The sequence below is a fragment of the Bubalus kerabau genome, chromosome 8 (assembly GCF_029407905.1).
Source record: "Bubalus kerabau isolate K-KA32 ecotype Philippines breed swamp buffalo chromosome 8, PCC_UOA_SB_1v2, whole genome shotgun sequence".
Lineage (NCBI taxonomy): Eukaryota > Metazoa > Chordata > Mammalia > Artiodactyla > Bovidae > Bubalus > Bubalus kerabau.
The window spans coordinates 23,002,438-23,021,677 of NC_073631.1; positions in this window are offsets into that span (position 1 = coordinate 23,002,438).

Sequence of the window (19,240 nt, forward strand, 5' to 3'; positions counted from 1 at the left end):
CAGCGTTTCTCCTGATGTACTCTGCATAGAAGTTAAATAAGACGGGTGACAATATACAGCCTTGACTTACTCCTTTTCCTATTTGGAACCAGTCTGTTGTTTCATGCCCAGTACCGACTGCTGCTTCCTGACCTGCATATAATAGGTTTCTCAAGAGGCAGGTCAGGTGCTCTGGTATTCCCATCTTTTTCGGAATTTTCCACAGTTTATTGTGATCCACACAGTCAAGGGCTTTGGCATAGTCAATAAAGCAGAAATAGATGTTTTTCTGGAACTCTCTTGCTTTTTCCATGATCCAGCGGATGTTGACAATTTGATCTCTGGTTCCTCTGCCTTTTCTAAAACCAGCTTGAACATCTGGAAGTTCACAGTTCACATATTGCTGAAGCCTGGCTTGGAGAATTTTGAGCATTACTTTACTAGCATGTGAGATGAGTGCCATCACTTCATGGGAAATAGATGGGTAAACAGTGGACACAGTGTCAGACTTTATTTTGGGGGGCTCCAAAATCACCGGAGAAGGCACTTGCACCTCACTCCAGGACTCTAGCCTGGAAAATCCCATGGACGGAGGAGCCTGGTAGGCTGCAGTCCATGGGGTCGCGAAGAGTCGGCCACGACTGAGTGACTTGACTTTCACTTTTCACTTTCATGCATCAGAGAAGTAAATGGCAACCCACTCCAGTGTTCTTGCCTAGAGAATCCCAGGGACGGGAAGCCTGGTGGGCTGCTGTCTATGGGGTCACACAGAGTCGGACACGACTGAAGCGACTTAGCAGCAGCAGCAGCAAAAACACTGCAGATGGTGATTGCAGCCATGAAATTAAAAGACGCTTACTCCTTGGAAGGAAAGTTATGGCCAACCTAGATAGCATATTCAAAAGCAGAGACATTACTTTGCCAACAAAGGTCCGTCTAGTCAAGGCTACAGTTTTTCCAGTGGTCATGTATGGATGTGAGAGTTGGACTGTGAAGAAAGCTGAGCGCCGAAGAATTGATGCTTTTGAACTGTGGTTTTGGAGAAGACTCTTGAGAATCCCTTGGATTGCAAGGAGATCCAACCAGTCCATCCTAAAGGAGATCAGTCCTGGGTGTTCTTTGGAAGGAATGATGCTAAAGCTGAAACTCCAGTACATTGGCCACCTCATGCGAAGAGTTGACTCATTGGAAAAGACTCTGATGCTGGGAGGGACTGGGGGCAGGAGGAGAAGGGGACGACAGGGGATGGGATGGCTGGATGGCATCACCAACTCGATGGATGTGAGTTTGAGTGAATTCCAGGGGTTGGTGATAGACAGGGAGGCCTGGCATGCTGCAATTCATGGGTTGCAGAGAGTCCAACATGACTGAGCGACTGAACTGAACTGAACTGCAGGATGAAATTTAAGCATTTGTTTATAAAATACATTTTATAGTACATATTCTTGATGAATTATTAGATTCAAGCATTAAGGTGAAAAATCATTTTGCTATGGTTTCACATACAATTGTGGGTCATTCACAGAACAGAATCAAACGTACAAAGTCATGTTAATATAGAGTATGTGATAATGTTTCACTATTCAGTAAAGAGATTCTATAGGCAGAAAGAAGAGAAGGTATGGCTTGTTTTTGCTGTTTTATTGTTAACTTGCTTTAGTGACATTTAGCCTGGGTAATAGTAACATGGGGTATTTTGTGTGTTTTTTCAGAGACTTATCTACAGTATCCTTTTTGAAGGGAAGTCTTCAACTACTGCTAAGTCACTTCAGTCGTGTCCGACTCTGTGCAACCCCATAGACGGCAGCCCACCAGGCTCCCCTGTCCCTATGATTCTCCACACAAGAACGCTGGAGTGGGTTGCCATTTCCTTCTCCAATGCATGAAAGTGAAAAGTGAAAGTGAAGTCACTCAGTCGTGTCCGACTCTTCACAACCCCAAGGATTGCAGCCCACCAGGCTCCTCCACCTATGGGATTTTCCAGGCAAGAGTACTGGAGTGGGGTGCCATTGCCTTCTCCAGTCTTCAACTACAAGAACTTGCAAATAGGCACATGAGGTTCTTTCCTCTAAATTACAGAATTGCAGCTTACTGTGTAAGTGTTCAAACCAGTAACCAATAAATCAGGCACAATAGGGACCATTCAACAGAAAAACCAAAAAAGCCCTAAACAGTAATTATACACATAGGCTATCTGCCAGTAGTTTCAATAAGGTTTTGATCAACCATATGCTGCTCTATTCCTCATCAGTCCCAAGGACCACCAGTGCTGAGCAAGACCCAAGGGTACTCCCGAAAGACCTAAAGACTTGGTAGACATTAAAAAGGAAGAAAGAAGGGCAGGTAGAAAGGAGAGAGGGTACAAAAGTGTTAAGAAGGAAAGAAAAATAAACTGGAAAAGGATGAGCGATCCAACTAATGACACATGCTAAAAGAATGATTTTCCGATGCCAGCCTGATGTCGTTTTTATAAAAATGTTCATGCCTGCCTGGCTGTTACATAAACTAAAACTACAAATCTCTCCATTCTTTATTCAAGAGAAAGTAAATAAAGATACTGTAGGCTTTGTACATGGACTTTTTATCTGTTACACATAAAGAAAATACTATTTTTCATTTTGCTGAATAATAGCAGAAAGACCAGAAGAAAATGTAGACATTTAACTAAATCCTGTTATTAGAAAATGTGGGCAGAGGGACTTCCCCAGAGATCCAGTGGTTAAGACTACATGCTTCCAATGCAGGGGGCATGGGTTCGATCCCTGCTTGGGGGGCTAAGAGTCCCACATGCAACATAGCATGGCAAAAAAAAGTGGGTGCAATAACCAGCAAGAATTAACTCTCCCTTTCTCCCTATCCCTTGAATTAATCAGAAAACTCTATATGTATCAGCACACTGGTCTGTGTACATAATACAAGTTGGTTGTATTTTACATAGTCCCTTCATTAGTCAATGTATTATTTAGACTAAGTATCAGGCAGTCTGCTAGATGATTGATACATATGCTGAATAAAACGTTGTACTGATGGAACACAGAGCTTAGGCCAACAGGCATTAAGCTAATAATCCATCACTAATATATAAATGTATATTTAAAATCTTGATGACTACTATAAAGTGTTAGGACAGCAGTTAAACATTAAGATAATAGTTACTGGGGTGGAGGGCACTCTTCCATACATGTATTTACTTCACATTAAGAAGTTTTAAAATATTGATAAATCTCAGTGGAAACGTCAATTAGGCAACTGGATCCATTAGTCTGGGCTGTATTAGAGCATAAATGGTCAGATTCAAGCATGGTGGTAATATTTAATACCACAGAAGTAGATGAAAACTTCTGCTGTCCTCCAATGCTGTCCTAACAAGAAACATTTAAATGTTAAATTTTAGTGTTAATCAAGGATAAGTTACTTAACATTTTGATTGCATCTTTTAGTCAATGCGCTATTCAATTAAAAGTCATATTTAGTGATTTCCACCTTTGCTTCCAAGTGCTATCAATGGAACTAAGGTAAATTTTAAGAGAATGACATTTTTTGGTTATTTGAAACGAGGAAGGAAGGATGGGGGACACTTTTCAGTCCAATCACTTCTGGCTCTTGGATTTCACATTACTGCAAGAAAAATCAAAAATAGTATTTTTAAAATCAAAAATAACAAAAAACTCAATTTGTTAACATTTATTTCTTTTATTCTAACAAATATCTAAGTGAATGGTAAGAAAAAACAATGCTAAGAAAAGAGAGTCCCAAAATTATGAATACTCTTACACAACTGGTAATGACTATTATTCCTGAGCATAAGCTTTGGATGATTTAAGGACTGGGTTCAAATCCTGAAACCCTCAGATACCTAGTAGCTCATACAAACTGTGTCTTTCAAAGCTTGAATTTCCCTACATGTGGAACACTGCTAATAATTCTTATTTGAAGGGTTAATATAAGGACTCGTTATTTACGATAAGGTTAATAAAACATGAAGACTCAGTAGAGTCCATAGAATGATCACTTTTAATTTTACTTTAAAATTCTACCACCAAGAATACCAAGATAAAAAGATAATTCATTTGACTTGACCAAAACCAAGACTATACTTGATTGCTTCTAAAACTCAATGAAGTGATTCTTTTAAAATGTCAGCTTAATTATTTTCATTGATTATTTAGAGTCATCTTAATTATTTTCATTAGAAGAAAAAAAGAATAAATAAGATATACTTCTATTTATGAAAACCATTCTATTCACTTAAAGATAACTAATGCTTCTTCAGTTCTTAAATACAGTACCTGACTGCACAGGCTATCCTGAAATATCCAGAATAAAACAGAAATAGCACAAAAATGGAATCTGAAATTGGAGAAAGAATTATATTTACATTATTCTGTGTTTCTCCACCCATGACTCTCTTGAGACTGGCTAAGCAACCTTTAGAAACAATCACTATCCTGGTATTTTGCTTACCTCTAGACTTTTTGATCCCTGAAGCAAAAAGGATTGACACTTCTAAGACAGACTTTGATTATTCACTCTGCTTCACAGAGAAGCAGGTCAAGACTATGTAAGTCAGATACAAAATCCCAACTATAATATATTCATCATCTTCAGAAACACTCACCAAAGAAGTTTCTCAAAAATTCTGAAAACCCCATGTCACACACACCCATATACCTTTCCAGATGAGATTTCTAGTTAATACGTATCCTGAAAATCACTCAAGTCATATTTACATAGACATTTCATTTTTTACCATGTGTTTAAATGATCAAGATATCCACCTAGGACTGAATATGCTGATATATGCAGCATGAATTCTTTTTTTTATTTTTTTTAATTTAAATTTATTTATTTTAATTATAGGCTAATTACTTTACAATATTGTATTGGTTTTGCCATACATCAACATGAATCCTTTTCTATCATTATGACAGTGTCCTCTTAGCAAAGGAGTTATATTTATCAAGAAGATAAAGAGTCATCTTGGTAAAACTTTAATATACTAAAAATCTATATATTAATTATCCTAAACCAACACATTCCTAGGATTCACATTTCTAAACTGTGTCTTGGCTAGTTTAAAGAACTAGTTACCATCTCTGATGAAATCCTTTGCCTTTTTGATAATATTATCACCTGGATTGGTTTCCATCAACTCTTATGTTACTGGTCTTTGCTGTCAACTCTTATGTTACTGGTCTTTGCTGTCTGAAGTTCAGAATGATCAAGTTCACTACACTTCAAAACAGATCAATATTAAAAGGCAGCATGCATCCAGGTTCCATGCTCAGTTACTCTATCAACTGATAAAGCCCAACTTGTACAGGCACCAGCAGAAATGTGACCACCAAAGAGACACTACAGAAACTGCTGTTTGTTCCTGAATGGTACTGAATCACTCATACATTTGAATTACTTCTTCTCATGTTTATGGCAGCTACTTGAAAATTATTTGCATAACTTTCATATGGACTGAGTTCAACAGTTGCAAATGTTTGGTGGTAATCCATTGACCCAAACCAATAAGAACTTTAAATCAGGTCAGTTAGTTCACCGAAACCAAATCTGTACGACAGATTAGTTTCAGTTCAGTTCAGTTCAGTCTCTGTCGTGTCCGACTCTTTGCGACCCCACAGACTGCAGCACACCAGGCCTCCCTGTCCATCACCAACTCCTGGAGTTTAGCACATGTCAATCCAAAATGGTCCAATTTTCAATTCTGATTTTAGTTCTCTAAAAACTAATATCTTTTCAATGTCTCTCATTGATACAATTGAGAACAGTTAGGAAAAAAGGATCCTGGGAAATTTGTTTTTATAATTCTTTTGGAGAATACAGGGAAAATGTAGAAGTGAGTATGAAGGATTCCAAATTTATAACAGAAACTTATCAGATGAAGTGCTAGTCTACATATGGGAAAATAAAGCTTTTGATATATGATAAAAATTGCTCTGCTTTATTCATAATCAAAGAATATCAAATGTTAACAAAGATTTAAAATAGCAATGAAATCTGGTGTTGTTTTTCATTGTTGTCTAAAACATCGAAAATTAAAAATGCAAATATTCACCTCCTGGAGCATGATTAATCCAATCAATGGGATATTAGCTGACCAATGAAAATAAAAATATTGCAATTGAAAGAAATGAGGTAGAGTAAAATTTTTAAAATATCTAACATGCTTTTGAGAGAAAAACTGTAGAACAGGAAAGCCAGTATGATCACTTGTATGTAAAATATAACTTTAATGCACAGAAAATCTAGAAGGATATATGTATGTATGTAAATATATATATGGGCAGAGACTGACTTTCATATATATATATATATATATATATACACACACACACACCATTCACTTGGTATAACTTATTTGTTATTAATATATCTTTTTATAATATAAAGGGATATTATTACATTTTCTATTTAGGTATAATTGGCATACATCATACAAGTTTCAGGTTTACAACAAAATAATTCAACATTTCTATACATTGTGAAATGACCACCATAATAAGGTCTGTTAAGATCTATCACCATACATATTTATAGACTTTTTTCTCTTGTGGTGAGAACTTTTAAGATATATTCTCTCTGCTGCTAAGTCACTTCAGTCGTGTCCGACTCTGTGTGACCCCATAGAGGGCAGCCCACCAGGCTCTCCTGCCCCTGGGATTCTCCAGGCAAGAACACTGGAGTGGGTTGCCATTTCCTTCTCCAATGCATGAAAGTGAAAAAGTGAAAGTGAAGTCGCTCAGTCGTGTCCCACTCTTAGTGACTCCATGGACTGCAGCCCACCAGGCTCCTCCATCCTTGGGATTTTCCAGGCAAGAGTACTGGAGTGGGGTTCCATTGCCTTCTCCATATATTCTCTCAATACCTTTCAAATATGCAATATATTGTTGCAACTTATAGTTGACATGATAAAAATCACATCCGCATACCTTATTTTATAATTAGAAGCTTATACGTTTTAACTCCTTTCATCCATTTCACCCAAGCCCCACACCCATGCTTCTGGCAACCACCGATATGTTCTCTGTATCCATGAGGTTTGTTTTTGTTGTTTTGGTTTTCTTTTCATTCCACATACAAGTGAGATAACACATTTGTCTTCCTCTGACTTACTTAGCCTAATGTCCTCAAGAGAGCTTCCCTGGCAGCTCAGTGGTAAAGAATCCATCTGCCAATGCAGGTTTGATCCCTCGGTTGTGAAGATCCCCTGGAGTAGGAAATGGCAAGCCACTCTAGTATTCTTGCCTGGGAAATTCCATGGACAAAGGAGCCTGGCTGGCTATACAGTCAGTGAGATAGCAAAAAAGTTGGACACAACTTAGGAACTATACAACAACAATGCTCTCAAAGTACATCCATGATGTTTTAAACAGAAAAACGTTATTCTCACGGTCAAATAGCATTCCATTTTATACATACATACCATATTGTCTTCATATATCCATTGATGGACACAGGTTGTTTCCATAACTTGGCTATTATAAATAATGCTGCAATAAACATGTGGTGCAGATATCTTTTCAAGATAGTATTTTAATTTTCTTTGGATAAACACCCATAAGTAAAATCACTGGATCATACAGTAGTTATATTTTTAATTTTTTGAGGAACTTTCATACTATTTTCCATAGTGGTTGCACCAATCTATATTCCCCAAAACAGCACATAAAGGTTCTCTTTTCCACATCCTTCCATACACTTGTTCTCTCTTCTCTTTTTGAAAAGAGCCATTCTAACAGGTGTGGCGGAGAAGGCAATGGCACCCCACTCCAGTACTCTCGCTTGGAAAATCCCATGGACAGAGGAGCCTGGTAGGCTGCAGTCCATGGGGTTGCAAAGACTCGGACGTGACTGAGCGACTTCACTTTCACTTTTCACTTTCATGCATTGGAGAAGGAAATGGCAACCCACTCCAGTGTTCTTGCCTGGAGAATCCCAGGGACAGGGGGGCCGGGTGGACTACTGTCTATGGGGTCGCACAGAGTCGGACATGACTGAAGCAACTTAGCAGCAGCAGCAGCAGCAGCAACAGGTATGAGGTGATATCTTACAGAGGTTTTGTGTCTGACGATTAGTGACACTGAGCATCTCTTCATGTACCTGGTGGACACATCTCTATGTCTTCTCTGGAAAAACATCTATGCAGATCCTCCTTCTCCATTTTTTAAATTAGATTTTTTTTTGCAGGTGGGAGCTACCGAGCCATGTGTGCTTTCTGTATATTTTGGATGTGTGCTCAGCTGCATCCGAATCTTTGCAGCACCATGGACTGTAGCCCACCAGGTTCCTCTATCCATGGAGTTTTCCAAGCAAGAGTCCTGGAGTGGATTGCCATTTCCTACTCCAAGGGATCTTCTTAACTCCGGGATCAAACCTGCAACTCTCACATCTCCTGCATTGGCAGGTGGATTCTTTACCACTGGTACCACCTGGGAAGCCCCCTGTTTCGGCTATCAGTGTCTTATTAGAAATATGATTAGCAAACATTTTCTCCCACTCAGATAATGGCCTTTTCCTGTACAGAATTCTTAGTGTGATGTATTCTCACATTTTTTTCTTTGTTTCCTTTGTTTTTGTTGTCAGATCAAAAGAAAACATTGTCAAAAACAATGTCAAGAAGTTTATCAGCTACGTTTTCTTTTAGGAATCTTGTGGGTTCAGACTGAGGTCCAAGTCTTTAATCCATATGAGTTAATTTCTGTATATGGCATAAGAGTGGCCCCACTCTCTCGACACCACTTTTTGAAGAGATTCACCTCTCCCCATTATATATTCTTGTCTCCTTTGCTGATAATTATTGACTATTTATGTGTGAAGTTATTTCTGGGCTCTCTATTTTGTTACACTGATCTATGTGTGTTTCTATTTATTTAAGACCATTTAGGGTCTTTTGTGGGTCTGTAAAAATTTTAGGATTGCTTGTTCTGTTTCTGTGAGAAATGATATTGAAATTTTGATAGGAATTGCGCTGAATCTGTTGATTTCCTTAAGTGGTATGGATACTTAACAATATTAATTCTTCTAATCCATGAGCACAGAATACCTTTCTATTTGTGTCTTCAATTGTTTTCATCAATGTCTTATACCTTTCAGCGTACAGGTCTTCCATTTCCTCTGCTAAGCTTATTCCTAAGTATTTTATGTTTTCTGATACAATTGTAAATACAACTGTTTTCTTAATTTCTCTGTTAGCTCATTATTGGAGTATATAAATGCAACAGATTTCATATACTGTTTTGCATCCTGCAACTTCACTGAGTTCTTTTTTTAGTTCCATTTTTGGTAAAGTTTTGAGTTTTCTATCATGTCTATCATGTCTATCAGTTTACTATCATGTCGTCTATAAACAGTGAGTTTTAGTTCTTCCTTTCCAATGTGGATACCTTTAATTTATTTTTCCTGACTAACTGCTCTGGCTAGGACTTGCAATGCCATGTTGAATAAAAATGGCAAGTGTGGGCATCTTTATCTTGTTTTTGATCATAGAGGAAAAACTTTCAGCTTTTTACCAGTGAGTATGATGTTCAACGGAGAAGGCAATGGCACCCCACTCCAGTACTCTTGCCTGGAAAATCCCATGGATGGAGGACCCTGGTAGGCTGCAGTCCATGGGGTCGCTAAGAGTCGGACACGAATGAGCAACTTCACTTTCACTTTCCACTTTCATACATTGGAGAAGGAAATGGCAAACCACTTCAGTGTTCTTGCCTGGAGAATCCCAGGGACAGGGGAGCCTGGTGGGCTGCCGTCTATGGGGTCGCACAGAGTCGGACACTACTGAAGCGACTTAGCATCAGCAGCAGCACAATGTTCAATATGGGCTTATCATATATACAGCCTTAATTATACTGTGGTACATTCCCTAAACAAGAGACATTTTAATAGAAATTATTGCAGCAATTTTATCTAGCTACAAAGAAAAATTATCAGGATAAGGATGTAGTTATTAGCAAGTAGTCAAAAAAAAAAAAAAAAGAATCTCTAACTCCCTGGTTTTGTGGAAGGCAGAGCCTGGATATGTATTGTTTAAATCTATGTTATAACAGATTACCTGCAACAAGATAAGTATTCAATTTTTATCAAGTAAGTGCGTGAATGGTTAAAAATTCTCATGATAAAAGAAAAACAATTGATAACAGATCACACTAGAAATAGACCACAGTTAATTCATTAAGGAAAACTGAGCTGGATAAAATATTAGGTAATATTTGAAATTTTTTCAGGGAATTAAGGTCATGCCTAAATACTGTTCTATTTTTATGTTTAAACAGACATCAGTATTAGTAGTCAGGACATAGTTTATACTTATAACTTAATAAACTTATTACAAATTATGTAAAAAAATAAATTTACTAAAATCAGTAAAGTTGTTAGAGCTGGGAGTTGACATGAGTTCTCTGGTCACACATCTTACAATGTAGCTTGGGAATCTGTTTTTAGGTATGTCACAATCACTCATGTGTGCTAATAAGCCTGGGGAAATTTTCCTTTTAATAAAAGGTGAAAGAAACCCAGAAAACCTCTAAGAAATAATTTTCTAGTTGTGAACACATCGGTATGTTGTTACGTAATAGACTATGTTTTAGAAAAAGAATCTGGTAACAAACAGGGCAACTAAGCCAGCTAGCTCCTGATATACTTTTAAAGCTGGAAATAATCTGACCCCTTCCCAAACCTCCTGAAATGAGAACCATGCCAATTCCATGTTGATGGATTCCAAGTCTTAAGGCAAGGGATCCAGCAAGGCAGCTGTAACAAGTGGACAGAGTGAAGGACAAGTAATGCATTTGGGGGAGTTTAGAGGAAAATAATTTATAAAGACATGTGGAACATGTCTGAATTTACTGATTATCTACCACCCTCTTCTACGTATCCAAGCAATTAGGTTATCAGTTTTATTCCCCCTTGGCCTAGGAACTGAACTATTTTTTACTTAGAATTTCCTTCTTGGTCTACTGCATCTGTATATTTTTACATATTTTTTCCCTGTATAATCCTTTCCCTAAATGAAAACCTTTTATTGGTGTTTTCTAAGATTGGTTACTACCAGCAGCTATGTCACTCATTTCACATTCCACCTCATCTGCACTTACAAGGAAAACACATAGAGGGTATAATGAAGACTTCTTGAAAACATAAGAGACGAAGTAAATTTAAGCCTTATTTTAGAACTTTTCATCTCAGCAGGCTCTCAAGCAAACTGAGAGAAAAATAAGGACTTTGAGAATCACAGGAACAGGACAGAAGGACAAGGTCCAAGTAAAATATACCAGAGAACAGCAGAGTGGGAAACAGCAGTATTCTCTTACTACTCTCCATGAACCCTTAGGATTTCTAGTCCTACTATTATCTTCTTAAGCAGGTACTGATATTATGGGAAAAAAAAAAATGTTAACATGAGGACCAAAGTTTGAACAGAGACTTGCAATAACAGGAAAGGAATAGGAAAACATATTATAAATTGCAGCATCTAGAAGATGGGGAGGATTCGAGAAGACACTTGGCTGAATCAATTATTTCTAAAGAAATTTTATTTTAAGATGTGCACATAAATTAATCACAAAGAAAAGACTGTCTATGCACAAAAATACTTAGATAATACAAAGTTTAATTGGTGTTATCTATTTCTAACACAAGTTCACAAACACAAGTTCAGTTCACTTCAGTTCAGTCTCTCAGTCATGTCCGACTCTTTGCGACCCCATGAATCGCAGCACGCCAGGCCTCCCTGTCCATCACCAACTCCCGGAGTTCACTCAGACTCACGTCCATCGAGTCGGTGATGCCATCCAGCCATCTCATCCTCTGTCGTCCCCTTCTCCTCCTGCCCCCAATCCCTCCCAGCATCAGAGTCTTTTCCAATGAGTCAACTCTTCACATGAGGTGGCCAAAGTACTGGAGTTTCAGCTTTAGCATCATTCCTTCCCAAGAAATCCCAGGGCTGATCTCCTTCAGAATGGACTGGTTGGATCTCCTTGCAGTCCAAGGGACTCTCAAGAGTCTTCTCCAACACCACAGTTCAAAAGCATCAATTCTTCAGTGCTCAGCCTTCTTCACAGTCCAACTCTCACATCCATACATGACCACAGGAAAAACCATAGCCTTGACTAGACGAACCTTTGTTGGCAAAGTAACACAAGTTACTAACATCATATGGAACATAGTAGAATAAATTGGTGAGGTATTTGATATCATAGTAGTAGCTCAGCTAGAATGTTAAATAGGGTAACACATGCAAGGCAAAGCAACTGTTGTGTAGTAAGCAATTAATGTCAACTAAGTTTTTCCCTGATAATATAAAAATATCATTAATTGTGTGCTCAGTCACTCAGTCATGTCCGATTCTTTGAGACCCCATGGATGGCAGCCTGCTAGGCTCCTCTGTACATGGAATTTTCCAGGCAAGAATATTGGAGTGAGTTGCCACTGCCTACTCCAAGGGATCTTCCTGACTCAGAGATCAAATCTGTGTCTCTGAAGTCATCATTAATTGCATTTCCCAAATAAACACAATTTGAAAAAATGTGAACATAATATTCACTCTATTTTTTCATATAAAAATGACTTTTAACTTTGGCCACTACTTTGTAATGTTACCCTCCAACTGCTGTAAGATGATAATCATATTCCCCACTGTGTCTGATATCCTAAATCAAATCAATCATAAAAGACTAAGAAGAGAAAATGTGATTTATTTAAGATATTTTTCTACTCCAAAATAAGACAGGTCAAAAATCTAGAAAATTTTCAATTATTTAGAAACAGTTCAGACTACATTCACACTCCAGTAATGCAAAAGAACTGGTTAGTATATATGATTTAAATCTGGATATGGAGATCTACAATAATTTGCCATCATAATCGTCTGAAGGCTTTGAATTATCTGTCATCAAAAACCAAGCAATACCTGAATCAGACATTTCTCTGGCATTTATTTTAAAAGGTTTTTGACTTCAAGAACAACAGCATGCTTATCTTTATGTCCTAGGGACCCTAGCAGTGTCTGGCACATGACATTGTAGGTAATCAATAAACTCATAAAATGGATATAGGTATTTCATTTGAACAGGGAAGGGACAAGATGTGATTCTTCTTACTCTACATAGTATCAGTAGATCGTTCTCCTTCCTATTATAAGACCCTTGGAAAAGAGGTAAAGTTCAGCAATAAAATGATGAAAATACAGCGAGAGTAGATAATTTTAGAAAAATAGAAAGAAAGAAGAAGATATTTAGTAATGACAGAGTCAAGACAAAAGGCAAAGAAGAAAAGAAAAAAGCTATCTAGAAATACACAGATGAAGTGAAAGGGAGAGAAACAAATTGCAGATACCAGGGTGAGGAATAGGTTCTACCTGCTACATCTCTCAGTAACACATTAGTGAAGGATTAGGACTAAAATAAAAAGCTTCAGCTAAACAGAGAAAGAAGCAGATATCACAGTACAGGTGAAAGACAAGATATGAGAGCATTTGGAAAAATTAAAGGTCTCATATATGTTACTTATCAAAATATTACAAATAATGTAAAAGTCTGAAAGTTTTACATGAAGTTCATTTTCATAAGAAACTTCAGTATCTGGTGGCTATTTACAAAACAGAGTCGTTGTGAAAATATTCATTCTTTGAGGATGGCTGCCATGAACGCTTTTGTATTTTTTTCAGCATTAACCAAAAACAGTTCCCAAAAGATACAGAGATCTAAGTAACTGAAATGATAATCTTAATTATCCTCAAAACACATAGCATAGATGCTTAAGTTAGATTTCTTAGATTATCCTGTTATTCTCCCTGCATAAGCAAAAGCATTTATAATTTTATTCTAGTTTATCATGAAATTTTGAATAAAATAAAATGAAAGTTCCATAGAGCCATCTGGAAATATTCCTATATTGGACAGAGGATATAAAATCTATACTGATAGTGGGACTGAAGAAAATGAGTCTTAGAGGTTATGTTTCCTAGCTTACTAATTTTAGTACCCAACTGGACCAATTATTTTTTAAGAACTGACTTGCTGGATTGAATTTCTTTCTCAACCCTAATATTCATGAAGAAATATAGAAACTGAAGACAGGCAAATAGGCATACCACCTTTCACTGCCTATTAATATAAGACAATTTTTTAACATAGCCCAGGGCAGGGAAAAGCGGGTGCTCTTGCATTCTGGTAAGACCAGAGTTATTAGCTATTTGTTTGTTACAAGTAAGGTCAAAGTTATGTTAATAGGAAGAATATGAATTTCTCACAGAGACCAGATGGGGACCTTTAGAAATAAATGAGTCGTCACAGTGGGAAGTAGGTTGATTTCAAATACTTTGGGTGAAAATGAGCTTCAGCCTGGAATAAAAGCCCTTTACCCACAACAACATCTATTTCCTCTAAATGGGAGACAAAAGTCTTCATTATTCTCCTCTAACAGTCAGAAGACAAACACTAGTACAAAGCATCCATTTCTTCAAGGCCAGCAGAAAAACATCAAGAAAGATGAGAAAAGATTTTTGTATGTGCTTTAGGCTACAAAATTTGAAAGACACGTGGGATAACCGGAAAGAGAGGTTGGGAAATTCTGTGTATTTTTGTATGTGTGTGGTTGGGAGGAGGGCCTCCCAAGGGGGTTAGACTGAGAGCACTGGAGAAAGGGGCAGAAATGAAGACTGAGGTTTAAAATGTTCAGTTATGACATCTCCCCACAACACAGACCTACCTCAAGTCACCGATGCTGATGTGACAAGCAGCAGTCAGCTAGCTAAGCCACCTCATCTTCCATCTATCAAACCAAACAATGGGAACTTTGGGTCAACTACCTGAAGCCTACAGTAAATTCATTAAATTTCCCTTAATAGTCTATATACTCACTTTGGGAACAAAAGATTATAATAGAATCTAGCCAAGAGAGGGTATAGTCCCATCCCCATGCCACTGCTGCTGCTGCTGCTAAGTTGCTTCAGTCGTGTCCGACTCTCAGCGACCCCATGGACTGCAGCCCACCAGGCTCCTCCATCCATGGGATTTTCCAGGCAAGAGTACTGTACTTCAATGGCATTCTAAATGTGATGTACTAGAAATGAGTGGCATCTACCCACAAGGCCAGGTCACAGGGGTCAGGCCTCCCTGCTGCTACTGCTGCTGCTAAGTACTTCAGTCGTGTCCAACTCTGTGCGACCACATAGACGGCAGCCCACTAGGCTCCTCTGTCCCTGGGATTCTTCCTAAAAAATGACTTGAGGCAACAGAGGTATGTAGGTGGGCAAGTAAAGGACAGAGCACCTCATGGATTACAAACCATTTTATTTCTCTTGAAATATGGCTGTCATCAACATCAGATTCCTAAAATGTAAAATGGGAATCACCAGAAAGATTTCTTCCCTGTCTATGGCCTTCAAAATATCACAATTACAATTTTGCAAGTGGGATCTACATTGAGAGATTAAAATCAATAAAATTACCATAAAACCTTAAGTAGGAAAGATTCTTCAGATTTAAGAGAAAAGAGAAGAAATATAAATGTATATAATAAGAAAAATACAAGATAAAAACTGAAAACTATAACATTCTCTAGGTTTTCAGGAAGTTTAACACTTTTTCAGGGTATTCTTATATGCTGTTAATATTCCATGAGAGGTTATGCCCAGGGTCAGTTGCTCCAAGGCAAAGACTTTAGGTGACATATTTTAGCACAGTGTGTATTTTTTACATCCACTTAATATAATAATAATAAAAAAGCTAGTGGAGGTGATGGAATCCCAGTTGAGCTATTTCAAATCCTAAAAGATGATGCTGTGAAAGTGCTGCACTCAATATGCCAGCAAATTTGGAAAACTCAGCAGTGGCCACAGGACTGCAAAAGGTCAGTTTTCATTCCAATCCCAAAGAAAGGCAATGCCAAACAATGCTCAAACTACCGCACAATTGCACTCATCTCACATGCTAGTAAAGTAATGCTCAAAATTCTTCAAGCCAGGCCATGAACTGTGAACATCCAGATGTTTAAGCTGTATTTAGAAAAGACAGAGGAACCAGAGATCAAATTGTCAATATCCACTGGATCATCAAAAATACAAGAGAGTTCCAGAAAAACATCTATTTCTGCTTTATTGACTATGCCAAAGACTTTGACTGTGTGGATAACAACAAACTGGAAAATTCTTCAAGAGATGGGAATACCAGACCACCTCTCCTGCCTCCTGAGAAATCTGTATGCAGGTCAAGAAGCTAGAGTTAGAACTGGACATGGAACAACAGACTGGTTCCAAATCAGGAAAAGAGTACGTCAAGGCTGTATATTGTCACCCTGTTTATTTAACTTATATGCAGAGTACATCATGAGAAATGCTGGGCTGGGTGAAGCACAAGCTGGAATCAAGATTGCCGGGAGAAATATCAATAACCTCAAATACACAGATGACACCACCTTTATGGCAGAAAGCGAAGAAGAACTAAAAAGCTTCTTGATGAAGTGAAAGAGGAGAGTGAAAAAGTTGGCTTAACATTCAGACTCATTCAAAACTCAATATTCAGAAAACTAAGATCATGGCATCTGGTCCCATCACTTCATGGCAAATAGATGGGGAAACAGTGATTTTTCTGGGCTCCAAAATCACTGCAGATGGTGACTGCAACCATGAAATTAAAAGACTCTTGCTCCTTGGAAGAAAAGTTATGGCCAACCTAGACAGCATATTAAAAAGTAGAGACATTACTTTACCAACAAAGGTCCATCTAGTTAAGGCTACGGTTTTTCCAGTAGTCATGTATGGATGCAAGAGTCAGACTATAAGCTGAGGGCCAAAGAATTGATGCTTTTGAACTGTGGTGTTGGAGAAGACTCTTGAGAGTCCCTCGGACTGCAAGGAGATCCAACCAGTCCATCCTATAGGAAATCAGTCCTGAATATTCATTGGAAAGACTGATGTTGAAGCTGAAACTCCAATACTTTGGCCACCTGATGCGAAGAACTGACTCATTTGAAAAGACCCTGAGACTGGGAAAGATTGAAGTTGGGAGGAGAAGAGGACAACAGAGGATGAGGTGATTGGATGGCATCACCGACTCAATGGACATGAGTTTGAGTAAACTCCAGTAATTGGTGATGGACGGGGAGGTCTGATGTGCAGCAGTCCATGGGGTCACAAAGAGTTGGACACAACTGAGCAACTGAACTGAACTGAAAAAAAAAAAAAAAAACAGAATGAATGGAGTATGAAAGAAATAAAGAGACTAGCAAATTTTTTAAATTTGAACAACCGATTTTATAAAACTCCATTCAAGTTAGTAGAGATGCAAGTGCATACTGGAGAAGATAGCAATATAAATTTTTAAAATTTTTGACAATTACCATTTATAGACTCACTCTTCATGTCATATGTAGAATATATAAAAGATTTACATAGAATACACATTCATGTATGTATGTAATCAAATTTAATTCAGATCTATATTTTAACATCTCAGCAAAAAAAAAAAAATCATTGCAAAAACTCAGTGTTAAGTTTTCTCTATGTTAATCATGAGCTCAAGCACTTGGAATTCATGAATAATATGCCTAGGGCTATGATAGTATACGAATGTTCTTTCTACTGAATAAAAGAGATGAGGAAGATGAAAAGTTGAAAGGTTTTATTTTTAAGGCATACCAGTTTAAAAAATCAAGTTTAATTTTATATCTATAAGTTGTCATAGAAACACAATTTGAAAGCAAACAGAAACTGAGAAAAAGAACATCTTAAAACCCAGGTCATGTAAGAAACAAGGAAGCAGTACCCTATGATATACTGCACACCGCAGTCCACTATTTCAAAATGAATGTTTACTACCTCAGAAAGTGTGATTAATTTCAGGGTTGTCATACATACTAACTTCAGAGCTATGTCTGTATTCCCACTGTCTTGCAAAGGTCAAGTGGAACAAGACAGGAAAATTAATACCAATTAAAGTAAAAAAGGAACTGAGAAAGTCTCCTAACATATTCCCTCCATTTTTTCCTAAGTTTTTCCTGGCCTATTAAGAATCCAGTGACAATACCATACAATTAGGGAAGAGACAAAAAGGCATGAAAACCTGGGTTTATGCCTTTGAAAGTGTCATTTTCCTTATTTTTTCCTTGTTTTTTCTCTCCTTTTCTCCCTAAAACACTCATCCTGGAAACTTTCTTTTACTTCCTTTACCCTAAGATATCCCTTTCCACGTTTCTTCTTTTCTTTTTCTTCTTTCCTTAAAAAGTAACCTCTAAACTTCTTCCAAAGTCCCTTTTTAGTTGTTTTGAGGAAATCATCAGACAAAAAAAAGCTACATATGGAAAGCAGATTGTCTCAGGAGATGCACATTAGTATTAAATATTTTGGTGAGATTCACAATTTCCCTATACCAAACTCATACAGACATATTTCCATACTAGATGATAATGCATGCTCTATATGAAAGAAAAAAATATAAACAAATACACCTGAGAGACTAAGAAGGCATAGAAGGTTGGAGGTAGGAAATGGCAGACTTTAATAAAATAATGTATTATATAGTGGCATATAAAATTTCCCACAAAACACCATGCTGGATAAATGAAGCTTCAAAACTATATGGACATCACAATTGTTTTTTTAAAAAAATTAACTCACACAAGTATACACATACACCCTCCTGCCAATTACACAATTTTGATGGACATTATTTTTGTAGCTTAAGAAACATTTCCTCTCCCTCAGTTCCTTTTTTTGTTTGCCTTTTAGTTCAACTTTCTACTGACATGCCTTTAAGTTCACTGATTCTTTCCAGCCTGCTGATCAGCCTACTAAATGTAATTTTTTCCTTGACTAAATGTTTGTGATTTCTAGCCCTTTCTTTTGAATCTCTAAGTTTTAATCTGATTATTTTAGCTGTTCTTGTACACTGCCCACTTTTTCTATTTGGGCCCTTAGCATATTAATCAAAGTTAAATTCCCAGTCTGATAATTTCCAAATCTGTTACCCTTCAGTCTGGTTCTAACTCTTGCTTTGTTTGTTCAGACTATGTTTTGCTTTTTAGCATACTTTGCAATTTTCTGTTGAAAGCCAGATATGAGGTATCAGGTAAAAGGACCAGGGGTAAATAATTCTTTAGTGTGTGGCTAAGAGTTAAGTTTTCTTTATTCTCTGCTGCTGCTGCTGCTGCGTTGCTTCAGTCGTGTCCGACTCTGTGCGACCCCATAGACGGCAGTCCGCCAGGCTTCCCGTCCCTGGGATTCTCCAGGCAAGAACACTGGAGTGGGCTGCCA